General features: G+C 44.2%; 1 long non-coding RNA gene across 3 annotated transcripts in view; it reads right to left on the bottom strand.

Moving 5' to 3' along the window:
- LOC143822906 (uncharacterized) overlaps positions 1-27,960 on the bottom strand; it is a 116,154-nt gene that overhangs the window by 40,906 nt on the left and 47,288 nt on the right. The window contains exon 3 of one of the 3 annotated variants that reach the window (XR_013226297.1): positions 5,820-6,686. The exons of the other annotated variants lie outside the window; for them this stretch is intronic. This is a non-coding gene — a long non-coding RNA (uncharacterized LOC143822906). The remainder of the gene's footprint in view (positions 1-5,819; positions 6,687-27,960) is intronic. 3 annotated transcript variants of the gene reach the window in all.

The raw sequence follows: 27,960 nt of genomic DNA, 5'->3' as shown, positions 1-27,960 counted from the left end.
CAAAGAAGACCCCTCCACCCGCTTTTCCCAGCAGAGAAGGTGGATAGATTCCATCTCTGATTTGTAGAACTGATGCATGAAGATAGATTCAAGTGAATAGCCATGTTGGTCTGAAGCATTAGAACAAATTTAGAGTCCAGTGGCACCTTCAAGACCAACAAAGTTTTATTCATGGTATGAACTTCCGTGTGCAAGGGCACTTCCCCAGATACAATGCCATACCTTGTATAATAAAATTACAGTCCAGTAGCACTTTTAAGACCAACAAAAATTTATTCAGGGCGTGAGCACTCGAAAGGTCACACCCTGAATAAATTTTTGTTGGTCTTAAAGGTGCTACTGAACTCTGATTTTATTGTGCTACCCATCTGAATATACCTCGAATAAAACTTTGTTGGTTAAAAGTGCCACTGGACTCTTTGTTCTGATGAATGAGGAGTTCCCCTCTCATTATATTTGTTCATTTTCAACTTTTGTTCAGAGCACTACCCAACTGCATCAAAGTGCAGGTGGCAAGGTGCTATCAATACCGAAAACACTGTATGTGTGAAGGATTATTAAAAGTGGGATTAAAAAGGTAAAGGTAAAGGTATCCCCTGTGCAAGCACCGGGTCATGTCTGACCCTTGGGGTGACGCCCTCCAGCGTTCTCATGGCAGACTCAATACGGGGTGGTTTGCCAGTGCCTTCCCCAGTCATTACCGTTTACCCCCCAGCAAACTGGGTACTCATTTTACTGACCTCGGAAGGATGGAAGGCTGAGTCAATCTTGAGCCGGCTGCTGGGATCGAACTCCCAGCCTCATGGGCAGAGCTTTCAGACTGCATGTCTGCTGCCTTACCACAAGAGGCTCTTAAAAGTGGACTAAATCTGAGGAACCCTGGATTCCAGTCCCCATGAGTCTCACTAGGGACTTGGGACCCACTACTGTCTGCCTAACCTTCCTCAAAGGGTTGTTGTTCAGACAAAAATGAAGAAAGGGGGTCCCTTGTGTAATGCCTTAAACTTGGAGGCAGGGTGAGATAAAAAACATAATCTATAAGAGGTGATTCAGAATTATTAAGCTGTAGCAACATCACCTGTTAAATGCAATGTGAGACTTTTTTCTCCGGGGATGGGAGGAAATGGGACTTTATATGTAAATTAGAAAGTTCTCGGTTTTTGTAAAAGAAACCAGAAAAAAATGCTAATAGGTAAGTTCTATGCATGTGTATTTGCTTAGTAATATAATTAAAAGGTACATTTTTAACCAACCACCCCCTCCCTCTTAGAATCATAGAGTTGGAAGTGACGTCCTGGGTCATCTAGTACAAACCCCTACACTATGCAGGACACTCACAGCCCTATTGCTCATCCACCCACCCCTTGGATACACACTTTTCTTGGATGCCTTAGGATGCTTTGGGCTGATCTCCAAACCACTCACCATCTTTGTTGCCCTCTGGACACGTTCCAGTTTGTCAACATCCCTCTTCAATTGGCGTACCCAAAACTGAACACAGTACTCCAAGTGAGGCCGAACCAGAGCAGAGTAAAGTGGTATCATCACCTCCCGTGATCTGGACATAATATTTGTACCATATTGTTTTAAATTATGTTTTTAATGGCCTTTGGCTACATACAATAAATGTTATCATATCGTATCGAATATACTCGAAGGGACCATTTCTTATCACTTCAACAATCAACGTACCTGGACATATGACATGGCTAGAAAAGCACAGTGCGGGGATCCCCAGCCTTTCTGAGCCTGTGGCCACTTATGGAATTCTGATATGGCATGATGGACACAGCCACAGAATGACTGCTGCAAGAGCTTACCTTCAGTCATACAGTGAAGGTCCTTGGGGTACGGTAAGCAACATTTTGAGAAATCTGCCCTGTCAATCAAATCTCCAATGGCCAATGGGAAACCTTACTGAGCAAAAGGTCCACTGGGCCCACCCCGCTTTTTAAAAACATTTGGTGAGCATCAAGAGAAGTGTCTGTGACTTTTTGTGCACTGGGAAGTTCGCTGCCCCAACTCCCATGAGGGAGCACAAATTCCAGGCAGACGAGGGACACTGCGCTAAATGCTCCTCCATGCAGGAGCAGGAAGAGGCGGGGCAACCTGGCCAAGGTCAAACTCTAGCCTGCAACTTGGCTCGGAGCATCCGGTGTGGAAGCAGTCTGTGGGCAGTACCTTCATTGTTGAGACATTTCCTAATTATGAGCTTCACACATATCTTTGCCTCATATAGAGAAAAATAAAGGTTGACTCCCCATCAGTTTTGCTACCATTTCCATGCTGGATGACTAAAAACGTAGGAAATTCATTGTTTTCGCTGGCAGAATAAAGAGTTTCCCCCAGAACCAGGGACTGGTGTTGACGGGATAAGCTTTCATTTTACAGACGTCCATAATTTTGCAGGCATACGTAAATCGGCTTTTGTAGCCAGGAAAAAAATGGAAGATTATAAAAGTAGAAATATCCCCTGCCAAAATAATCTTGAACAGAATTTAAATCTTGAAACAATTATCCTCCATCAATTACTTGAGAGAAGCCTTATTTAAGTCTCAGAAGAGGAAATACAAATGAGGCTCCTTTAAAATTCATTTCTTTAAATTAAAAAAAAACACCACTCATTCCATCATAGAAGCTGATGTATTGCATGGGTACTTGTTCAAGCAATCTCATAACTAATACTGGCAGTTGTTTAGAATACAAAAGGCGGGGGGGGGGACAACAGACAAAGAGCATTCACTGCACAGTGCTAACTGTTGGAATGCCTTTAAATTGGGCGGGGGGAGAAAAATGCCTTTAAATTGGGAGACGGAGAAAAATAAATCCACATTCAATATTCGGGAAAAGAATTTCCGCTGTAATTAAATTAAAATTGCTAGATAAAAACAAGATTGCATAATGTTCTCGTGGTGCATTGCTCCCAGTATTGGGGCTGTGTTGCATCCATGACAACAAGATGGAAGGTTGCTTTTAATACTATTATCTTACAGCCCCACAGCTGAATGCTAATGCAACTAGACCGAGGAAATCAAGTTTCAAATCTGAAGTCACCCAACTTGCAACAGCCTCTCAGCATTAGAAATGGTTGGGAGGGGGAACAGCTCGCAGGCACCAAATACCACAGCAAGTTTTCTTTCAGGAGACTGCAATTCGGCAGCATTTTGTTTTTTAACATGCTTCTGGAGGAAATGGGACAAAACAGGTCCTGGATGTGGAGGAGTCCTCCTTGGCAAATCGTAGAATCATAGACTCATAGAGTTGGAAGGGACCTCCTGAGTCAGCTAGTCCAACCCCCTGCACTATGCAGGACTCTCACAACCCTCTCGCTCATCCACTGTCACCTGCCACCCCCTTGAGCCTTCACAGAATCAGCCTCTCCGTCAGACGGCTATCCAGCCTCTGCTTAAAAACTTCCAAAGACTCAGAACCCACCACCTCCCGAGGAAGCCTGTTCCACTGAGAAGCCGCTCTCATTGTCAGGAACTTCTTCCGGAGGTTTAGACCAGGGGTAGTCAAACTGCGGCCCTCCAGATGTCCATGGACTACAATTCCCAGGAGCCCCTGCCAGCATTCGCCGTCAGATGGCTCTCCAGCCTCTGCTTAAAAATGTCCAGAGATGGAGAACCCACCACCTCCCGAGAAAGCCTGTTCCACTGAGGAACCGCTCTAACTGTCAGGAACGTCTTCCGGAGGTTTAGACCAATATCAGCTGCACCAACAAATGAAGAAGCTTAGCTCAATTCTTTTGCACTCAGGTGTATTGGTCATTCAATTGCCGAAATAAGTTTGTTCTCTTGCTTTGGCTTTCATTTCCCACTAGCCCACTCAAACATAGGCCTCCAAGAGCACTGCTTGGTAAAGGTTTTCTCAAGCAGGGATTCATGAAACCTGGGGGTTTCTTGATGGCCCTGGAAGGGTTTCCTGAATGAGTGGGAGTTAATGAATGTCAATATATGTGTTTAATGCAGGGGTAATCAAACTGAGGCCCTCCAGATGTCCATGGACTACAATTCCCAGGAACCCCTGCCAGCGAATGCTGGCAGGGGCTCCTGGGAATTGTAGTCCATGGACATCTGGAGGGCCGCAGTTTGACTACCCCTGGTTTAATGTATTAAACATTTATCAGGTGACATGACCATATAGGGTTACGTCAATCTGCCCTTCCCACCCAAAATGTCTGATGCTTGTCCAGGCGGAGGTGGGAAGGGGAGAGCAACCTGGGTGTAAACTGCACGGAGCTTTTATTCCAACCCCAGATTGATTCAGTCCCTGCCCTCTACACAGAATGTGATTTCCGTTTGGATTTGGGGCGATTTAAAATTTCCTTCTGCAGCAAGAAGGATTGATCTGGAGTGACCCTACCTTTATTGTGCGATATCTTAGAGTGCTTTTAATCCTGAATGTATTATAAAATTACATTGTTTTGAATTGGGGCTCTACTCCGCGGTAGAGGACCCGTGATTGGCCACAGGTGGTCATGTGATGAATTTGCCTTAAAGGAGAAGCCCCTAATTTCTCTCAACTTCTGTTGGTCCTGGATATTTTTCTCCCTTCTCTGCCTTTTTCGATCTTCTCCCCCTCCCCTCCAATAAAAGAAAGAGGCTCCCTCCTTGGCTCCTCTCCCCCCACCCTTCAAGAAAAGAAAGAAATAGGCTTGACTCCTTCCCCCCTTCTGAACTACCCTAACCACGTGCAGAAGACTTTCCTGTTTCAATGGGGAGGAGGGGGGGAAGAGGAAGATCCAAGTTCAAAGCAATCTGAATTCAACAGGATTGACAATGGAATAAACAAAGTAAGTGCAGACTCTGCCCTGGACTATGCTTCCTAACCATAAGCCTGAAGAATGTTTTAGGGGGTTCTCAACAGGGAAAAAAAAAGTTGAGAAAGGCTGGCATCGTACATCCTTGTGGCTTTTATAACAATATGTTCAGTCATGCCTATAACTGGGATCCAATGGCACCTTTAAAACAAACAAAGATTTATTCAAGGCATGAGCTTTTGTGTGCATGCACACTTCCTCAGATAGGTTCAAGTCATGATTGAACATGAATGATATAATCTCAAAGGACACCTATTAAGAGAGATTCTTCCTGGAATTTGGAGCTCCCTGTGAGTATTTCAAAAGAGCAACTGAGCAACTTCAATCATTTGAAGAAGAAGAGTTGGTTATTATACCTCATTTTTCACTGCTCGAAGGAGTCTCAGAGCAGCTTACAGTTGCCTTCCCTTCTTCTCCCCACCACAGACACCCAGTGAGCCAGGTGGGGCTTAGGAGTTCTAGCAGGACTATGAATGGCCCAAGGTCACACAGCTGGCTGTATGTGGAGGAGCGGGGAATCAAACCCAGCTCTCCAGATTAGAGGCCACCACCTTAATCACTATGCCAACTGGGTTTATATTCTGTGTGCATTTATTTAATGATGAACAGGGGGGAATGGGTTTATGTTTTATTGTCTGCCATCTTGTTATACTATGTTTTTGTTCTAATGTGTTTTAATGAGTTATCTTAGGGGATTTTATTGTGTTTTACTGATTTTGTAAACTGCCGCGAGACATTTGAGAGCGATGGTATATAAATATAAATAAATAGTATTTATTTAAAATATTTGTAACAGAAAAAACAAAGTAAGTGCAGAGTCAGCCCAGGGTCGGGTCTGATCAGTGCCTGGGTGATAGACCTCTTCTGAATCCCATGTAAGGTCTCTGCCCCCATGATGGTAGATTGTCTGAGGAATGCAGACAAGAAAACAAATTTGATGAGCAAGGCAATTCTAAACTTCAGTACCACCACCACAAATTGATGCATATATGCTTACCACTAGATTCCGCAATACCGTTTCCATCTGGAATGTTCGACCCACTCACGTGTGCAGACTTTCTCTTGATGTTGCAGCAGAGAAGCATTTCCCCCTTTCGGTCCTGAAACCTATTCCCCCATCTTCATCCCATCCAGCATTGTAACCTGGCTTCAAAACGAAGTTCCCAAGTTTAGTCCCCAGTGAGTGCTGTCTCAAATACGCACATATTGAGGCATAAGCTGGAAGTATCACCAGCATCTTTCCTTCCATTCTTTCACCCAGTGTAAGGCCTCATTAGGGACACATCTCCCTTTTAAAAAAAATTATGAGCCAGGCTGAGTCCAATTGAGAAAGATCACTTGAATTTGCTCATTGATGAACTTGCTGAGAGGAGGTAGAAACTATCAATATCATTGACCTTTGTGGGTGCAGCTGCTAGTTCAGCACCTGCCCCTACCACTTTGAAATTAAATAGAATTGCTGTGCGGGCACAAAACGCATCCTGCTGCAGGTAGGAGCTTGTCTCTCTTTGTAGACTTTTCCATCCTATTTTCCTCCTCTATAACCAGATTAAGCAGTCCTGACATTATCATGATCAGACGTATGCTGTCCATTTTGGGTACCCTTTCTTTCATTCTGCTCTCAGCCATGCACAGCAGTTTGTTCACAAGTGGCAAGCTGCAACTTCAAACCTTGGAGGGAGAAGGATTTTGCTTTGTACCTGAACATTCAAAATTTTGATAGCTTTCACACCTATTCTTCATCTTCCATCTTCCTTAGATTGCCTCAAGCAGGTATGTTGTGAAGCAGTATACAAATTTTCTAAATATAGAGTGACAAATTAGTTTGTAAAGTGCCATCAAGTTGCAGCTGTCTCCATAGAGTCTGCAAAGCAAGTGAGACAAGGAGAAGTGGTTTATTTTATTTATTTATATTTATATACCGCCGCTCTCAGAAGTCTCGAAAGTGGTTTACAAAATCCATAAAACAGTAAAAAACCCTAAAATCACTCATTAAGCAAATTAGAACCATAACATAACATCAAGATGGTGGACAATAAAATACATTCCTATTCCACTCTGCCTTTATCTGCAGATCTTTCTTTGGTGGTCCCCCTTCTAAACATTGAGATTAGCTTTCCCAATCCGATGAGTTCAGGCTTTAGGATACCATTTCGCATGTTCCTTCACTAAATATAGACTCTTACTAATGTCTTACAAAAAAATGGTGTTTCAATTCTGTCGAGGAGAGAGCTTTTTTCTGTACTCTAGCCTTATTTGTTTTGCCTGGCTGAGTTAATGGGCTCATTCAGAACCAACTGCAAATATTTTGTTTTTTCTTAAAGAGCTTCGCCCATAGCTGTCCCCTTCCCAATCCATTCATCCAGCGCCCATGACAGAAACAAAATTATACAAAAGATGTTCTTTTCTTGGTTTCATCAATTCTGCTGAGTTGGGAGGAGAACAAAATCTGCCTCGCATTTCTTGTGTTCCAGTCTTGCCCGTTTGGTCTCCCTGCCTAATCCAAAATACTGCTCACTTGGAACGATGAACATCTCATCTGAAGCTCTTCCCCTGACACAGTGGACAGGGGCTGGGAACAAGAGTTGCTCATTTTTCCCCCTAACACCTGTTTTGCAAGCACTGAACCATCCCAGTGGTTTCAACTCAACACAACATGGAACATCTTTCTCAAAACAATACCTATGGGCAATGAGTCATGCAAGATGTTGATGCACACAAGCCAAAGCATCATGTGAAACAGAGTCAGACCACTGGTCTATACAGTTTGCTATTGCCTACTTTGATTGGCAGATGCCCTCTTGGGTCTCAGGTGAAGAACTTTCTAGCTCAAGCTAGTTCAATCTCACCATGTCTCAGGAGCAAAGCAGAGTCAGCCCTCCTCTGAACATCGTTTGCCTTGAAAGCCTCATGGGGTCACCATAAGTCATCTATGACTTGACAGCAAAGCAAAAAGCATGCATGGAAGACCTTGGAGAACAGCTGCCTACCAGAGAAAGCATTACTGACCTTTGTAGACCAATGGTATGAATCAACAGAAGGCAACATCATATTTCACATTTCCCTGTGGGTCTCCCAAATTGATTTTTCTTGTGTGTAAACAACTTGTTGCTAATTAAGCACAAATGTACTTTCTCTTATTGTACTGTTTTCACAACACAATAATGCAGATCAGCGAGCAGAGGCTACCTGGTGCCTCTCTGCCATTGGAATCACATCTCATTGTGTTGATTGCTGCATTTTGGACCAATTGAACTTTTGGGACAGATTTCAAAGGTAGCCCCATTGCAGTCAACTAGTCAGGATATGATCAGAAAATGCATCACCACAGCTGGACCACAGTTATGAAGGAAGGGCCACAGCTGATGTACCAACTAAAGTAGACAAAAGACAATAAGCACCACAAAAGAGACAGTTGCAGAACAGAATCCAACAGTACCTCGAAGCAATGAACCTTCTTCCTTCGTGGGAAGCACAATGTCCTCCAAGCCAAGCTGACTTCTCAGTTCTTGAGAGGCTTAGTCATTGACAAACAGGATGTCACTCTAGTCTGGATTGAGCATCAGTTTATTGGCCCTCATCCATCCCATTACTTTCTCCAGACACCTGGTCGTTCCACAGACTAGCCCGATTCAGATGTTAAGGAGAAAGATAGGTGAGTGTCATCCACATAATGGTGGCACTTCACTCCAAATCCCTGGATGATCTCTCCCAGTGTTCCATGTAGATGTAAATTAGCAAGGTAGAGAAGACAGATCGCTGCTGGACACCAAAGCACAGATGACATGGGCTGAACAGCAGTCTCCCATAAATATATTTTGGAATATAAGTCTGATACCACCAAAGCATGATACCCACCCTCACCCACCCATAGATGAACCAGCTATCCAGACTCTCCAGGAGGATATCACAGATGATGGTATCAAAAGTCATGGACATATCCAGGAGAATCAACTCAGATACATTTCTGCTGTCTCTTACCCAGGGAAGATCATTGGTCAGGGTAACCAAGACCACTTCCATCCCAAAGCGCAGCCCAAATCCTGACTGAAATATGTCTAGATGACATGTCTTCTCCCAAACTGCCCGAAGCTGTGTAGATATCTCCTGCTCCACCTACCAGGTAGTAATTATTTAAGTCACTGGGGTCTAGAGCTACCTTCAGGAGAAGTTTCACAACAACCTTTTTCAAAGTAGCTGGAACTACACCCTGCAAATAAGATAAATTTGTTATATCCCAGATCCACCCAGATAAACTAGCTCACCCTTTCATGGTCCTAAAACTGGCCAAGACTAACTCCCGCTTTGCTTTAGGATAGATAAGATGGAGCAGTTCCGTGGCATCCAGAAATCTATACATAGATGATATAGACATTTCTTTAATGACAGCTGTGCATACCTGATAGAGAGAAGTATTTAAATGGCAGAACAAAGGGAACCGAAATTGCCTTAGGGAGCAGGATCAGGTGAAGGTTAATCAAAGGAAATGACAGTTAAATGGTACTCCAGGCTCTGTACGTGTGTATTTCCTCTGGAAAATATGTCGTGGTGTTCCCATAAAGAAATATATACAAACAGAAGGCAAAATAATGGATCAAAAAGACACATAATTTACATGGCTGCCCCTTTTGTAACCTCCATGTCTATGTATGGAAAGTCTAGGAGTGCAGCCTTAAATACCAAGCAGAACAAAGAAGAAAGCTACAGTATTATGTTTGCCCCCTTTTTTTAAGAAGAAGAAAGCATCTTCTGAATGACAACTAGAAAAGTGATGCTATCACACCCCTCTCCCATTTCATCACACACACAATCCCCATTCTGCTTTCTTCCTTGTGCAACTCCAACCTGTGAAACATTTTGATATATCATTTTCTTTTTGCCAAGTTCCCCCCCCCCATTAAATTGACTTGGACAGAGAAGGGTGTCAGTCTATTTGTGATTTCCAAGTAAAATTCTTCACCTTGCTCAAGAGTAGCACAGACGAAGTACTCAACACTGCACACATGAAACTTTTCTAGGGCTCAAGCAGCTGTGTGATGAGGAGGGGGGGAGGGTTAAACAAAAAAAAAAGATTTTATTCATTGAGTTAGATTTCCATGTCCTGTAAAGTTTTTTATGGTTTCAGAGTGGTTGGTGTTCTATTTAAACCTAATCAGATTAAAGTGGAACTGCCAGATATCAGATTTTCATTCATATTTGGGGCTCATTCTCAGGGATTTAGGGCAACCAGCTTCCTGTCTACCTGATGGCTCCTTTTAAGGCTTTTATGGATGCCTGGAAACTGCTGCATGTGTAAACTGATGATAGAAGGCCATAATCTGCAACTAATATTTTATGCTGCAATCACAGTTCATCTCCATTTGCACGTATATTACGCACAGGGAATACTTTCTCTCTTCAGAGCTACATGATTATGGACCATACTCGTCCATAGATATCAAATGATACAATGCCTCATGATGTGTAGAAAGGCTGATTTTCCATGTGACATCACCTTATTATGTCATACACAAACACCCAACAATGAATCTCAGAGTCCGGTCTTCTGAGAATCTGGAAATTCTAGATCAAATTGCCTGCCCCCTCAAAAAAAACCAAACAGCCAAATAATAAGAAACATGGCCCCAGTGAGAATCACCTGGTCATTTTTAAACCTGTTTCTGATGACCTTCCCTGCCATTGAAAGGAGGTCAACAAGGAGTACAAAACCAACATCCCATGGGAGAATATCCCATAATTCCAGGGCAACCACTCAAGACATGATGGCTTCCTTGTGGCCACCCTCAAAGATGCTGTTGCCATTTTCAAGTAATTTTTAAAAATGCCCCATTCTGATTGGGCCTGCAGTACAGCAGGCTGGGGCACTCGTGTCCCCCTACATGGGCCTTATAAAGCGCCAAAACAGCCATCCACCTAGCTGTTTTGGCACAGGAAAAGGTGCAAGAGGAACAAGAGCAGAAGAGAAAAATGGCACTGGCAGCTCATGACAATCACAAGGATGCTGCTGCATCTTATTTGGCGCTAAGAAGGCCCTCTCCCTGCAGACGCCATCTTGCATCCAGGTGAGAAGGTATCTTGCATAGAAGAAGAAGAAGAAGAAGAGTTCGTTCTTATATGCCGGTTATCCCTACCCGAAGGAGTCTCAAAGTGGCTTACAGTCGCCTTCCCTTTCCTCTCCCCCCAACAGGCACCCTGTGGGATAAGTGAGGCTGAGAGAGCCCTGAGATTCTTGCTCGATCAGAACAGTTTTATCAGTGCTGTGGCGAGCCCAATGTCACCCAGCTGATTGCATGTGGGGGAGTGCAGAATCGAACCGGCATGCCAGATTAGAAGTCCGCACTCCTAACTACTACACCACTAGTACCTCATTTTAAGGATTGGAAGGGATTGCGTGGAAGTAGACAGTACTCAATATACCTTTGAGACAAACCAGATAGAGAGCAAGTATGATGTAGGGGTTTAAGAACATCAGACTTTAATCTGAAGAACCAGGTTTGATTCCCCCCTTCCCCTCCACGTGCAGCCAGCTAGGTGCCTTGGATGAATCACCGTTCTGACAGAGCTCTCTCAGCCCTACAAGGTGCCTCTCATAGGAGAGGAAGGAAATGTGATTGTAAGCCACTTTGAGGCTCCTCACAGAGAAAAGTAGGGTATGAGAACCTATTCTTCTTCAGAATGAGCACCATGAATTGTGCACCCCAAAACAAGCAGTCAATCTAATTGTAAGTGCACACGTAATATGCTCTCTCAGAAAAGCAAACAGTGTGGTCACATTGGGTTTGTATGCTCACTCTGACAGGAAACATCTCAACATCTCACGGCTGCATCCAGTATATCAGGCCCCCGCTTGCACCGGTAATTTCAAGAGATCTGCATCAATAGGAAAAGTTTGCACACACAAAAATTAATGCCCCAAGTATTCAAACTGTGTCATTAGGCAGCCAAACACAAACTATTTGACCCCTGAACCAGCACAGAGAAGCAACCCACCTTGAAATTTTCACACCAAGCCACAGATGAAATGAAAATTCCCAAATGATTCTCAAATAATGTTTGAAACACTCCCCGAATAGGATATGAGGCAAAATTCATCAAATGCATTATTCATTAGCATTACGAGTTATTTACACAGCTCTGGTATGCCCTAATCTGTTTCCCTCTTTCCACACACGCACACACACACACACACACACACATGCAGAACTCACTCATAAAGGCCTTACAAATCAACACATCGATACAGCAGTAATAAAAGACAGCATCTGATCTGGAAGCATCCCATCGCTTGGCCCTGCAGGTATGTAAAAGGTTATAATACCGGAGTTATTAATTCTTCATTGTTTGACAATTGATTCGGAACACAGACCGATGCCGTCCTTTTAACATGCAATCATAAATGTTCCCAACTAATTGATTTCTCTGGTGTGCACCTGGTGACATCAAAGCCCAGAACAAAGGTGGGCGTTGGTGCTTAGATCTGTTTCTTGTGTCTAGAATTGTAAATGTTCTTAGAGGAAACCTGTGGCATTGCTGGATTAAGCAGTCTAACAACCACACAAGCATGAAAACTGAGTATCAGTTCTAACACATTCCTCCATCTGGACTCACATGGAAACTTGTTGAGAGATATTAATCTAACAAATGACTGCATTATCCTAAGCAGAGTTAGACCTTTCTAAGACCATTGATGCCAAGGATCGACCCACAGAAGACCTAACACAACACTACAATACACTGGTGTATTTATTTTGGTAACATCTTGGAATCTTTAGAGGTGGTATATTCAGCAGCCTGCCTGCTGGTAGAAGTGGACGGACTGGAAGAGACCCACCTCAAGGTTATACTGTTGCTCTCTAGAATCAGTTCAAGGTGCTGAAGAAGACCTTCAAAGCCTCCAGCAATCTGTATCTACCTGCTTAAGGCCTGACCTAAATAGGGGGCCATTCCACACGACTTAAATGTAGCCAAAATCTTACCTTTCGTAAACGCTATTAATTCAACATTCCGCATGACGTCGTAAACAAACCGCAAAACTCCCACCGAACTCCAGCAACAATCGGAATTTTATAGCACTTAGGGGGAAATCCAGAAAAGTGGATTCCCCCTGAAAAAACTGTTACACTTCTGAGCACAAGCCACAACACATCAGCAAAAGACATGTGCATTCTCAAAATAGCGGTAGTAAAAATGTCCCTCCCTCACTCTTGCCTCCGAGCTTCCGGAGACACGATCGCCATTTTTTCCCCCTTAAACCGGTGAAAGCAACGAATAAGCGAAGCTTCTCCAGCTGAAGTCCCTCCACAGAAATGCTTAACAGTAAAACAAAGCTCCCTCCTACAATTGTCTTTAAAGTTTCCGAGCACAATACAGCCCCCTGTTCGACACTGCCCGTAATTTCAGCCACAAATCATGCCCATCGGGGGGGGGGGGGTTACTTGAAGAGCATGGAAACGATTAAATGCCAGCTCCTACGCCAGCAAAAAAGGTCTTTTTGAGACAATGATTGAACAAATATTCATTACAACTTGTGTGTTTGGGTTTTTAAAATACAGTTTTTAAAGGGAAGGCGGATTTTCAGGAGCACGAACACAACAGTTCATTGGCTGTTCTGTTTGATTGATGGCCAGGGGTGGGAAGAAGCACAGAAAAATATCGCTTCCTTTGTTGCGATTCCAGCGAGACCAGAAACATGTGGGGAATGAATAGACCGCTACTGGGACTTCAATATTCCACTAGAATTGAAGGTATGCGGACGACGAAATTCCACTATTAAATATAGCATTTCTGCATACCGCAAACATTTAGCAACATTGGTCATTGTGTGGAATGGCCCAGGATATTAGAAGAGCTTTAGAAGCCAGTTGTGGAGATCATGTAGCAAAACTATTCGGATTTTCAGCAATGTTTGTGGCCAGAGAATTTTGACCGGCTAACAGAATAAGCATTGAACTTTGATCTGTCTAGGTCAGCATTGTTTATTTACATTAGTATTGGCTTTCCGGGGTCTTAGGTAGATGTCTTTGACATCAACAACTTATTCACTTTTTAAAACTAGAGATGCAAGGGATTGAACTTGGAACCATCTGCATACAAAACAGATGTTCAACCACTGAGCTACAGCTCCACCCCCTTCTTAACTGCTGTCCTTGAGAATGCTGGATTTCAGGGCCTTATATATCTGGATGTAATAGTTACTGCTCATTGCTAAACTGTTTGAGTTGGATCCAGTCTAATGTGGCTGCTTCCACTGATCCCTTCTACCTGCTGCAGACTCACCTGATGTCATTCTTCAGAGTTTTAACTATACTTTAAATGTATCTATGTATTTTATTCTATAATGGTGTACGCTGTCCTGAGATCATGGGCTCGGAGGCCTATACATTTAAATTATAAACAAATAGAACTTAAAAATTCAGTTTGTATCTCCAACAAGATCTATTGGTGTCACTTAAACTAAAGGGACATCTGTTTCCACGTTCTCCTCATTCAAATTTTCCCCGCAGGGTGGGGTACAGAGGAGACCTTATAAAACTGCAGAAGAAAAGGGAGGGGGGACATTTTTACAGAAGTATTTAGTAAGAAAAGTACTTATATTTCTTTTCCTGCGTTATTTCTTCTTGAGATCACAGTGCATAATTTTTGCACAAAACTCAATTACATAGCCCAGTGATTTGCCAGCAAAGCTGGTCAAAAGATAGTATCTAAAGCCAGTTAATATATGTGACTAGTCACAATATAAAATAAATCCTTGGGAAATTACCCCCCCCCCCCAAAATGCACAAAACAAAATCACAGTTGGAATGGCAGCTTAGCAGAAGGAAGACTTGGGTCCCCAATTATCACAGATAATGCTAGTTTTCTGGTCTCTGTCCTCAGAAAACCACTCACTGTATTTTGCCTTCAGAAAAAATTGAGAGTTCTTTTTGAGAACAATTAGTGGCTTGAATTATATCGTCTTTCAATTCCAGAAGTGAAAAGTCAAGCTAGACAAGAATCTGTGAACGCCATGGGCAGATCCTGCAGAAATCCACATGGGCGCCAACTTTAACTTTTCCATCTTTCATACAGCTTCACTAATCTCAGAGGAAAAAAGATGGGTCGCTTTTAGTTAGGGCAACCATGTGGAAGAAGAGAAGTTGGATGCAGATCATGCATGTAAGAGAACAGGAAGCAGGGTTGGCAACCATTAGGTAGGGTCTAGAGATCTGGAATTAGAGCTGATCTCTAGATTGCAGATATCTGTCCCCTTAAGGAAAATGCCTGCTTCGGAGGGTCAGCTCTATGGCATTACATCCATGGTGACTTCCTTACCCTCCTCAAATTCTGCCCTATTCAGGCTTCTCCTGGCAGGAATCTCTCCATTGTTGACCATCCTATGTGAATCAGGGGACAAAGTGAACTGACAGAATGAACTGAGTGTATTTTTTTTTAATTTAAAATTTATTTATTCATTATATTTATTACCCGCCACTCCTGGGACCGGCTTGTGGTCCAAATAAAACCCCATAAACCCCCATTAAAACCCTCTGGACATAAAAATATACAATAAGACAGAACTACAAAACCAGAAAACCAGAAACATGGTGGTGTTCAACCTCCTAAACTCCCCCGCCCCCAACATCTAACAGAGGAGTGGGAAGAGGGAGTATAGATGATAGATGCTATATCGCTATACCTCTTAACACTGGGGGGCCCAGCAGATCTTCTCGCCGTGCCGGCCTCAACCATAAACCTGGTAGAAGAGCTCTGTTTTGCAGGCCCTGTGGAATGCCAAAAGCTCCTGCATGGTTCACAACTCCTCCGGGAGCTCATTCCACCAGGTGAGGGCCAGGACCAAAAAGGCCCTGGCCCTGGTTGAGGCTAGGTGTGCTTCCCTGGGGCCAGGGTAACTGATCTCTGTAGTTTGGAGATGGACTGTAAACCCAGGGGATTCCCATGTCCCACCTAGAGGCTGGCATCCTTAACCCATTCCAACATCACATTGACTGTACAACATATATTGTGCCAGTTCAAACTGCACCTGAAAGATCAACATTTTGAATTTATCCTTGTATTAACTTTTTAAGAAAAACCTCCCCAGTAGTTTGGGAAAACCTAACACAGCAAAGATCAAGCTGGGATAGAACCTTTCTCTTCAGTGTGTTAAGTTTTCATTGTATGTGTTTTTAATTAAATACAAGGGGCTCTGGTTTGTATTTAACACAAGGGAATTTTCAAAAATGGCACCCTACTTTCTATTAAAAGTAGTATAGGCCTGTGTTGCTTCAGAATTCTATAACCTGGTCCATCTTCGTGGACACACTAGATGTGAATTACACTAATTTTGCTAATTCTGCTCTTAGTTTCTTGTGCGGGATGGAACGCTGGAGGGCTTTGTTTTGTCTGTTTTAGTTTTCATAATTTTATCTTTAAATATTTTAAAACTGGAACATGAGACAGCCTCCAAATGGTATGGTTAGAAGGCAGGCTAGAAACATTTTGGCAAAGTTAATTAACATTTTGGCAAATCTGTCATTTATAAGATATTGGGCTGAATCCAGACATTTCCCCCCAGAATATTTCCCAATTCCCTTCCCTATCCACGCAGATCCCATGAGTCCTTTTGTGATGTTTTGGGTGGTCAAAGGAGACCTCTTCTTTGTACAACAGCAGAAATGTTGGTTGGATCCAATCTGTTACCTCCATATTATATTTATATCCTACACTCTCAACAAAATGCTTCCAAAGTGACATAGATAAAGGTAAAGGTATCCCCTGTGCAAGCACTGGGTCATGTCTGACCCTTGGGGTGACGCCCTCTAGCGTTTTCATGGCAGACTCAATACGGGGTGGATTGCCAGTGCCTTCCCCAGTCATTACCGTTTACCCCCCAGCAAGCTGGGTACTCATTTCACCGACCTCGGAAGGATGGAAGGCTGAGTCAACCTTGAGTTGGCTGCTGGGATTGAATTCCCAGCCTCAACATCTATAAAAACTATTAGACTGAACCAGGAACACAATAACCAATAAAGGCAGCACGAAAATAATTGATAAAAGACACACCCACAAACAAAGGAAATAGCAGATTAAAAAACAACAACAACAAAAGAACAGAGTAACCCTTGGGGTGTATCAAGGCAATGCTTTGGATTTAAAAGAAGCAATAAATGTAACAATTATTATATTAGCCATCAGAAAAGGGGGGAAAAACAAGCCTGTTTAAATTTACTATATTCTCTTTTTCTGGTTTTCTGGTGGGATACAGTGGGTTTTCTTCTATTCCTTCAATTCCTAACCCTCTAGGGGAGGATTGCTCACCTATATTTAGCCTGCCAACCCCCTAAACCTTTCTGCTAAGACTGTCAAAAGCTCTGCACCAAGGATCATTTATACATCTGACAACCTTTAAACCCCCAAAGAAAGGGGGAAGGAAGCTGTAATGCTCTCTGAAGAGCTCTTTGGTGGGACAAGTAGAATTATGAGCAGCAGGAGAAATATCAGTAATTAAGACAACAATATATCTGTATCCCATATCTGACAGAACGAAGCTTCGAGTTAGCTTTGGGCAAAGTGTTGAAAGAGGAAAAGAATGAAGTATAACACCACCTTTAAAAGGAAAACCCTCTGGAAAAGAGTAAAGAGGACAAATTCTTCTTCCCCTGCTGCCACAAAAGAGGGAGAACTTTGGCTTGTGAGCACATTCTGCCCTATTAAAGCATCAGTTCAAATATTATCTATGAGACAAAGGATCTTTCACTGTCTTTAGAAAACAGTAACTCTGCCAGGAAGAAAGCTGGACTGAAAAATCAGAAGCAAGGTGTTGCATTTTAGCCCAAAGTAGAAAAGATGTAAGGGGGAAAATTTATATATTTATTTATTTTTATTCATTCAGAAAAAGGAAAACACAATATATTACAGTACTATTATTATTTTTTAAAGAGCATTAAGCTGACATTTTACAATTCATGTAAGATGTACATTTAATTTAAATTGGGGATAAGTGAGTATTCCCAGATTCAGGGAATACAGTGATTCATTTCTATTTTCGTCTAGGGTTCTTCTTCCCTTCATGGCACTCAGTTCTCAGGCTGGTCCTGTTTTATAGGTTATTGTTATGGTCTTTAAACCTATAATGTAAAATACTGATTTACTTTCACAGAAATAATGGTAGAAAATGGGGAGAATTTACAAGAAAATTCAATGAGATGAAACAGAATATCATGAACATTGGGAGTCATTATCAATTTACACCGCGGAGAAGCAGAAAACAAATGAAGATCTGGGGGTCAAAAATTAGGATTCAAAGTCATCCTGAATTTGAATACCTTGATGGTTTTGTTTGTTTTTTTGTTTGTTTAATAGTCATATTTATAGGCTGCTCCTATCAGAGCTGCCATCTCAGGGCAGTTTACAGCATATAGTAAATACAGTTTGTTCAAATTTTAAAAATTAAACAAAAATACCAGCAAATCAGTGATACATTCATTGGTGTTCCTCTTCCAGGGGTAACCAGAGACAGCTGTCTACTTACAACCATTCTCATAGCAACATATACTTCTCATTTAGCAGTCATTTCTACTAGTTTAAAATTCATTTTCAGCGTGGACAATTTGAACCTACAAGAATTTGCTCATATAGTATGGCAGGCACCCTTTTTCTCTTTTACATGGGCTTCTCTTATTTATCAGGAAGCCAAAAAGGTTAAAGAAATATAAGGTGCAGCTTATTATTATAAATGCAATGTGTAGATAATTAAAAATAATGGAATCATGGCATCATCTAGTCCACCCCCCTGCAGAATGAAAGAAATTCACAACTACCTACCCACCCATGGTGACCCCAATTTGAATCCCTGGCCAGTCCAGCCTGGGGGAAATTCAACTCCCAACCCCAAAGTAGTGATCAGATAACTATTGCCAACCTTAGGAACGGGCTTTGAAGCTAGTATTTTATAAATGTTCCTAAGATTCCGAAGCCCTGATGGAGCTATCAAGGTTCCTCAGGGCCTGTAAGATGGAGCTTTTCCACCAGGCGTTTGGTTGAGGCTGGGGGGAGGGGGGATGCCCGGAGTTATGAACTGGGGTCCTGCCCAACGCCGAGTGTTGTACATCTGCTGCAGAAGATTCAAGGCCTGAGTGAGATTGGTTTATGTAGATGCAGCAGAAGGTTATAACAGTTGACTGGAATGGGGGGCAATTGTTGATTTTTACTGCCATCTGTTGAATTAGGGTGATGACAAAGGTCAGTTGTATGTAAAATGTGGGTTTTAATGCGTTATGGAGTTTTTATGGGGTATATTGTTATCTTGAGACGGCCTAGTCATGAGAGGCGGGTTATAAATTAGATAGATAGATAGATAGATAGATAGATAGATAGATAGATAGATAGATAGATAGATAGATAGATAGATAGATAGATAGATAGATAGATAGATAGATAGATAGATAGATAGATAGATAGATAGATAGGCAGGCAGGCAGGCAGGCAGGCAGGCAGGCAGGCAGGCAGGCAGGCAGGCAGGCAGGCAGGCAGGCAGGCAGGCAGGCAGGCAGCAGGCAGGCAGGCAGGCAGGCAGGCAGGCAGAGCTAACAATCAAAAGAGATGATCTTGAAGAATGAACGTTCTAGTCTGTATAAGCCCGCTATTTATAGGTCCTTCACAGTGTCAGGCTCTTTAGGATGTAATGCAAGATAAATACAGATACGAAGCTCTAGTACTGTGGAGACAGACATTGGTAAATGCTCAGCAGGAGGACAGCAAGGGCCTGCACAGTCCTATGACCACCATGCATTGATCAGAATGTATATCTCCACCAACCTCACCCTTTTTGGTACATTTTTAGGTTTTGGCATCAAATCACAGCAGACTTATGGTGACCCCTGGTGGCAAGAGAGTTTCAGAGGCTTTTGCCATCACCTGCCTCTGTGAAGAAACTCTGGTCTTCCTTGGTGGTCTCCCATTCAAATATTGGACCCAAGCCCCCCTGCTTAGCTTCCAAGATCTGATGAGATCAGGCTAAGCCAGGCTGTCCAGGCCAAGGTTTTTGTTTGCTATTGAGAGTTTATTCTGCCCCTGAGTCCCTGTGTACATGTATGAATGTCGGAATGACATGAACCCATATTCTTAGCTTCCATACTTTCATTGCTGGCTGACCATTTGCACAACTTGTGGAAAAGGGAAGGCTAATCCATTAACAGCCATTGAGCATAGAAGCATAGGGAAACAGCCTAACTGGGGGTATTATAGTGCTGCTCAAAAAGGAAGGAAGGAAGGAAGGAAGGAAGGAAGGAAGGAAGGAAGGAAGAAAGAAAGAAAGAAAGAAAGAAAGAAAGAAAGAAAGAAAGAAAGAAAGAAAGAAAGAAAGAAAGAAAGAAAGAAAGAAAGAAAGAAAGAAAGAAAGAAAGAAAATGACATGGGATTTGCAATTCCTTAGAAGCAGATTCTGCTGTCCATACTTACTCAATTCATTTTAGGTTCAGGCAGGGCTTAGATACATGGTGTGGCAAGGAGCATGGTTTTATCCATGTCTGTCTGATTTGCCAGCTGTACAGAGATGGTCCTGCTCCCAGAGGCACAGGAGAGAGACACAATATGGCAGATATGGGTCAGTTGAGTATATACTGTTAATTGATAGTGCAGGACTGTGCGCTAGTAATACTATATAGAGAGCCTCTTGTGGTGCAGAGTGGTAAGGCAGCAGAAATGCTGTTTGAAGCTGTCTGCCCATGAGGCTGGGAGTTCAATCCCAGCAGCCGGCTCAAGGTTGACCCAGCCTTCCATCCTTCCGAGGTCGGTAAAATGAGTACCCAGCTTGCTGCTGGGGGGTAAACGGTAATGACTGGGGAAGGCACTGGCAAACCACCCCATATTGAGTCTGCCATGAAAACGCTGGAGGGCGTCACCCCAAGGGTCAGATATGACCCGGTGCTTGCACAGGGGATACCTTTACCTTTACCTTTAATACTATATATAGGGATGAACAAGAGCTGGGAGCCAAGGTCAAGAAGTAGGAAATTGGATGCTAAGTATCACAAGCTAAGGATCAGCCCATTAAGGTCTGTTGCTATCTAAAGTTAAATGCTCTATAGTTCTTCCTGGTTAATGACTGATTAATTTGGGTAGGCAGGGTCCCTCTAGAGCAGGGGTAGTCAAACTGCGGCCCTCCAGATGTCCGTGGACTACAATTCCCAGGAGCCCCTGCCAGCAAATGCTGGCAGGGGGTCCTGGGAATTGTAGTCCACGGACATCTGGAGGGCCACAGTTTGACAACCCCTGCTCTAGAGCCTACATACTTTGTACAACCTAGAGAACTCTCCACCTTGCTAGTCTGGCAGCTGATCATGTGGAACTGCACTAAAAAGATCTGTAGGCTTCTGTTGCTCCTGATATAATATTGCTCGGCAAACCTCCCCCATCCCCTGCCAGTGACCAGGAGGGACCTGGCAATTGTGCTGGCAATTGTGACCAGGAGGGACCTGGCAACACTTTGATGAAATGTTGTGAGCATTTCTGGAAAATACGAATATCAGGGCTTTCACAAATAATGCTTTATGAAGTTCTTGGGCTGGGATGATCATGACGAATCCATCTGCAAAGTGTTTTCTATTTGCAGTTTCAAAGTGTTTTCTATTGACAATGTAGAGAAGAAGAAGAAGAAGAAGAGTTGGTTCTTATATGCCGCTTTTCCCTACCCGAAGGAGGCTCAAAGCGGCTTACAGCTGCCTTCCCTTTCCTCTCCCCACAACAGACAACCTGTGAGGTGGGTGAGGCTGAGAGAGCCCTGATATTCCTGCTTGGTCTGAACAGTTTTATCAGTGCCGTGGTGAGCCCAAGGTCACCCAGCTGGCTGCATGTGGGGGAGCGCAGAATCGAACCCTGCATGCCAGATTAGAAGTCCGCACTCCTAACCACTACACCAAACTGGCTCTACATTGGGCTACATTGGTCCTTACTTGTAGTCCAAACTGACCCTTAATTTTAGTCCAAAGATTCTCTGGGACAAAAAAGGAAATTTCCAATCACACCCCTAAACAGTTAAGGAATATCCTCCTCCTGGTCTTTCCTACATGCTACTGAAACAATACCTGCCACGACATTGAGCCCTTAGCACAAACTTTAACCAAGAAAGAAGCCTTTCCTTGCCTGCTAAGCTTTAGAGAACAATCCAGCAGCCTTAAGACCAATGCTCTCTACTTTGCATTCCTTAAAAACAGGGCTCAAATGACATCCTGAAATCATATTTTAAGGAGAAGAGGGATCCGGGAAGAAGGAGGAGAAATCTCGTTAGTAAGCCGGTATAAAGCAGGATAGAAGAAAGCTCCTAATTTAAAATTAAATCCAAGGAAATGGAGGAGGAGGAGGAGGAGGAAAGAAAAACATAGCAAGAAACAAAAACGCCAAAAGATTCACGTTCATTTAAAAGTTAGTTTATCATAAATCTGGCCTATGACACATAATAAGTAGTAACGTTTTGAAGGTTATTTGATAGCAGGTTCAACAGCGTAGGTGACTGCTGGTGTGAGCAGCATTATAATGAGTCCCCAGGGAAATCAGCCTGCAAGAGGCAGGCAGGGTGAAGCTTCCATGAGCCTGTCTTCTAATGGAAAGGGGGAAATATTCAAAAGTTGACTGTTTATCTCATCAGAGCATCAAATAATACAAAGTCATTCCAATCAAATCTATGAAACATGCCCAGTAAATAAAGGAAGCTAGAGAAATGTTTGTTCAATTGGAGGTTGATGTGTGTGTGTGTGTGAGAAAGAAGATCTTAGTTGGTCCCTTGTTCCAAAATGTTTGGAGCACAATTTGGAAGGAATATATATCTCACACACACACCCCTTTTCAAATGAATGGGAGTTGTCAGCCAGCCCGGAGCCCATGTTTCTGTGCAACTCATGCCTTCTGCAAAGGAACTTGTGCAAGACACTTTGATGGGAGATTGTGCCCAGATTCATGTGTAGGGTTAGTCAATAAACACCCAGTTTCTTTAAATGAACACAAATCTTCTGGGCCACACAAATAGCATCAAAGGGTACTAAAAGAACTTGCAGATATAATTCCTGAGACGCTGTCTGTTATTTTTGACAGTTCTTGGAGAACAGGTAAAGGGCTAGAAGACTGGAGGTGGGCAAATGTCGTCCCTATTTTCAAGAAGGGGGGAAAGGAGGATCTGGGTAGCTATCGACCTGTTGGCTTGATGTCTATAGCTGTCAAAATAGTCGCTCCTCGAACAGCTAGAGCAGGTGGCTGTAATTGTGAGGTGATGTTACCACTTTACTCCACCCTGGTTAGACCTCACGGAGTACTGTGTTTAGCTTTGGGCACTACAACTGAAGAACGATATAGAGAAACTGGAGTTTGTCTAGAGGATGGTGAGGAGTTTGAAGACCAAGTCGTATGAGGAGAGGTTGAGGGAGCTTGGTCTATTTAGCCTGGAGAGAAGGTGACTAAGAGGTGATATGATAAACTTCTTCAAATACTTGAGGGGTTGTCATATAGCAGATAAGAGTAGTTATTTTCTGTTGCTCCGGAAGATCAGACCAGAACCAGTGGGTTGAATTAATTCAAAAGTATTTTCAGCTAAACATCTGGAAGAAATCCCTGACAGTTAGAGCAGTTCCTCAGTGGAACAGGCTTCCTTGGGAGGTGGTGAGTTCTCCTTGTTTGGAAGTTCTTAAGCAGAGGCGACATAGTTGACCCACAGAAATACTGATTTTATGAAATTAGGCAGATTGTGAGTGGGTGGGCAGGAAGGGATGTGCCAATGTTTGTCTCTTGTGGCCCTTCCTTGCATATCCAGGGAATTGCTAATTGCCACTATGGGATGGTAGGTGAATTTCCTCCAGGCCAGGCTTGATTCTGAATACTTTTGGTGGAGGGAACACTTGGGCATGAAATTGGGGTCACCGTGGATGGGCAGGTAGTTATGAGTTCCTGCATTGTGCAGAGGACTGGACTAGATGACCCTGTAGTTCCCTTCTAATTCTATTATTCTATCACCTGAAAAGCATGGAAAGATAGTCACAGCAGGAGTTTTTTGGGGTTGTATATAGGTTGATTTTCCTGCTTTTGTTCCTATATTTATATTTTAGTTAGATGTTTCAGTATTCAGCTTTTTAGTCTTGGGCTGAAAGGTTCATTTGGGTTGGAAGATTCACTTGCTTCATGTACACATGTTAGATATAATTGATATATACAGCATATTTCATTCTGAGAGCCAACACCGGTAAGAAAAGAAGCGCAGCTTTAATGTTTAAAAGGAATAAGGCACACTGAAATTGGGATTTAGGGTTGAAACAGCAGGAATAAGAAGTTCAAAACCACCCCTATTGAGGTGAGAAGGGCACCTATGCTCTGTCACCAGAGGGCTATGAATTCCAAAAGCTTTGCCAATCAATCTGGTCATGCACTGAAAACCAGAAACAGAAACTACAAAGAAAGTGTGCAAATCTGGTGTCCAGTTAAAATCTAAAGTTAAGTTTTCCTTTCCTCCTTCATCTCCCACCCACCCCAACCTTCTCTATTTTGGCACAATTAATCAAGTTCTTTAAATATGATTCCCTCCCCTAAAGTCTCATCCATTCCCAATTTAATTTTGAAAATATGCTAGCTGCAACTGATTATGTCTTAAAATAGTATTCACAAGGCCGGTATCTACTTCTTTTCCCAGGCTGGTAGCATAATAAACTAAGGTGACCATTAGTGCTGCTTTTGGCGGGACTCTTCTGCCTTTGGCAAAATAGTCCCGCATTTCGCCAGGTACTTAGAAAGTCCCGCGCCCAGCTGCAAAGTGAGCACTGGGCGCGGCTCTGCCCAGCCTGGCCGCCCGGCCTTCACCAAGCTCAAGCTCCGCCCCCATGCCACGTAACACACCTGCCTGGACTCCGCCTTCTTCACAGGCGGGACCTGCGAGGGAAGGGAAGGTGCACAGCAGCACGTGCAACTTCAACCCTGAGGCAAGCAAGCAAACAAGGTGAGCCAGGGAGGAGAGTGGGTGGGGCAAGCAAGCAAACAAGGTGAGCGGGGAAGAGAGCGGGGGGGCAAGCAAGCAAAGGAGGCGAGCGGGGAACTGAGTGGACGGGGCAAGCAAGCAAAGCAGGTGAGCCAGGGAAGAGAGCAGGCAGAGCAAGCAAGCAAAGGAGGTGAGCCGGGGAAGAGAGGGGCGGGGCAAGCAAGCAAATGAGGTGAGCTGGGGAAGAGAGCAAGCAGAGCAAGCAAGCAAAGGAGGTGAGCTGGGGAAGAGAGCAGGCGGGGCAAGCAAGCAAACGAGGTGAGCGGGGAAGTGAGTGGGCGGGGCAAGCAAGCAAAGGAGGTGAGCCGGGGAAGAGAGCAAGCAGAGCAAGCAAGCAAAGGAGGTGTGCCGGGGAGGAAGTGGGCAGGGCAAGCAAGCAAACGAGGTGAGCTGGGGAAGAGAGTGGGCAGAGCAAGCAAGCAAAGGAGGTGAGTCAGGGAAGAAGTAGGCGGGACAAGCAAGCAAAGGAGGTGAGCCAGGGAAGAGAGTGGATGGGGCAAGCAAGCAAAGGAGGTGAGCCGGGGAAGAGAGCGGGCGGGGCAAGCAAGGAAACAAAGTGAGCTGGGGAGGTGAGTGGGCGGGGCAAGCAAGCAAAGAGGTGAGCTGGGGAAGAGAGTGGGCGGGGTAAGCAAGCAAATGAGGTGAGCTGGGGAAGAGAGTGGGCGGGGCAAGCAAGCAAAGGAGGTGAGCCGGGGAAGAGAGGGGCGGGGCAAGCAAGCAAATGAGGTGAGCTGGGGAAGAGAGCAAGCAGAGCAAGCAAGCAAAGGAGGTGAGCTGGGGAAGAGAGCAGGCGGGGCAAGCAAGCAAACGAGGTGAGCGGGGAAGTGAGTGGGCGGGGCAAGCAAGCAAAGGAGGTGAGCCAGGGAAGAGAGCAAGCAGAGCAAGCAAGCAAAGGAGGTGTGCCGGGGAGGAAGTGGGCAGGGCAAGCAAGCAAACGAGGTGAGCTGGGGAAGAGAGTGGGCAGAGCAAGCAAGCAAAGGAGGTGAGTCAGGGAAGAAGTAGGCGGGACAAGCAAGCAAAGGAGGTGAGCCAGGGAAGAGAGTGGATGGGGCAAGCAAGCAAAGGAGGTGAGCCGGGGAAGAGAGCGGGCGGGGCAAGCAAGGAAACAAAGTGAGCTGGGGAGGTGAGTGGGCGGGGCAAGCAAGCAAAGAGGTGAGCTGGGGAAGAGAGTGGGCGGGGTAAGCAAGCAGAAGAGGTGAGCCAGGGAAGGGGGGCGGGCTTTGTCTTCTCAGCCGCCAAAATAAAGTTCGTCCCTGGCTGCCTTCTCTTTGGAACTCATGGCCTAACCTTCCCAATTTTCTCCCTGGTGTATTTTGTAAGTGTGCCTGCTTATTATTGTTTTGTGTATGTGTGTGTGTGTGTGCATATAATATTCTGGGGCTCTCCCCCTGAGATCTACCCTGCCTTATAACTATCTCAAACCCTTTTTACAGTTAATTTCCCCTTCTCTGGGTAATCTCTCCCTTTCAGCACATATTTTTCAAGATAGGTAAGTACACTTCATTTTAATTGTGGCATCCTTTAGTTGTTTTCAGTAAAAACAATTCTACTTCTATTATTAGTCCTAATGCTGACTACAGGCTTTTAACTACCCCTCTCACCTGGCATTCACCTGAAGGGGATCTTATACCCAAGAGGGATCTTACAATACTGCTGTCAAGCATCCCGGCCCAGGGGCAAGGAGTGTGCAAGGCTCCTCAGCTGAATAACTGTAGTATCTACAAGGCACAAACTCACTGGAACTAACTACAAGGCACAAACAACAAGATAGTTCCAGGTAGAGCTAAGCCCAATAAAAAGGGGCTTTTCGCACGCCTTCAAAATCGCACAATGGTTGCCAATTGAAAACGCTACTGATTTGCCATTATGCACAATGTCGTTGACAATCTGCCACACACCTGAAACCGATCCGCAAAAAGCGCTTCCTTGTAGCGCTTTCAGGGAAATCCCCAAAAGTGGATTCACCCTCCGGAAAGCGCTACACTCCTGCAACCAATCTGCAACACTAGCGGGAAAGTTCTGTGCGTTACCATTGTTGTGGTTTCTACAAAGTCCCTCCCCCTGGCTCTCTCCTCTGATCTTCCAGCGAAGCGATCGCCATTTTTTTTTCTCCGAGCGAGCGAAGTTCAACCCACCAGCAAGCCTGTTTAGAGGCTTCCCCGGCTTCAGTCCCTCCCCAGAGCTGTTTAGTCACTAAGCACAAACAACAGAGAAGCCCGTTTGCTGATGTATTTTCCCTTTATTTTTTACACTGTTTTCGGCCGAAAATCGGGCCCGTGAGGGGGGGGGGATTTTTTTTTTCCACTTGGGGGAAGGCGTAGCAACGATGAAACGACAGCTCAAACACACCTGCCAGCTGATGGGTCTCTCCGTTGCAACGAATCAACACATATTCGTTGCAATGGGTGTGTTTAAAAAAAAAAACCTTTCTTAAAGGGAAAGGGGCTGTTTGGGAGCATGCTAACGGCTGCCCATTGGCTGCTTGACGGCTAGGGGCGGGACGAGCTCGGCAATAGCGCTTCCTTTCTAGCGATTTTTGCTGAGACCGGAAGCTTGTGGGAAACGATAGAAACGCAACTGGATTCCACTACAAAGTCAGGTATGCATAATGATGAATTGCACTATTTTAAATGGCGATTTTTTGTTCAGCAAACAATTTGCTACAAGGATCCCGGTGCGGAAAGCCCCAAAGAAATGGAAGGAAGGTCACTTGTTAGTTAACTTACAGTCCTTCCACATCCGGTGCAGCTTCAGAGGGAGGCTTACAGTTGCATAGTGAGCCTCTCCCCAGGACTGTATTTACAAGCACCATCCTCCTTCATCATTCACACTGAACTTCCTTTGTCTGTCTGTCTGTCTCTCTGAACCCCAAACAAAGGAACAGCTCCCCTTTTCAGACCCCGCTCCCACATGGACTGAGAGGGCATTGGCCAATCTGGGCACTAGAAGCCAGAGTTCAAGCCCGCCAGAAGCAGGACAGTCCACTGAGGGATGTTAACACATCAAGGAGATGGCACGTTTTTTCCTCTGGGTTGTAAACTATGCCCTCTACCCAGCGAAGTGTATCTTTCCCATGCTGTGCCAGTCTTTGGGATGCCATCTACCCTGCCCATCACCATAACTGTCACATGATCGCTGCCATCTGCCA

The sequence above is a fragment of the Paroedura picta genome, chromosome 13, assembly GCF_049243985.1.
Source record: "Paroedura picta isolate Pp20150507F chromosome 13, Ppicta_v3.0, whole genome shotgun sequence".
NCBI lineage: Eukaryota > Metazoa > Chordata > Lepidosauria > Squamata > Gekkonidae > Paroedura > Paroedura picta.
This window is presented reverse-complemented; position numbering and strand designations above follow the sequence as displayed.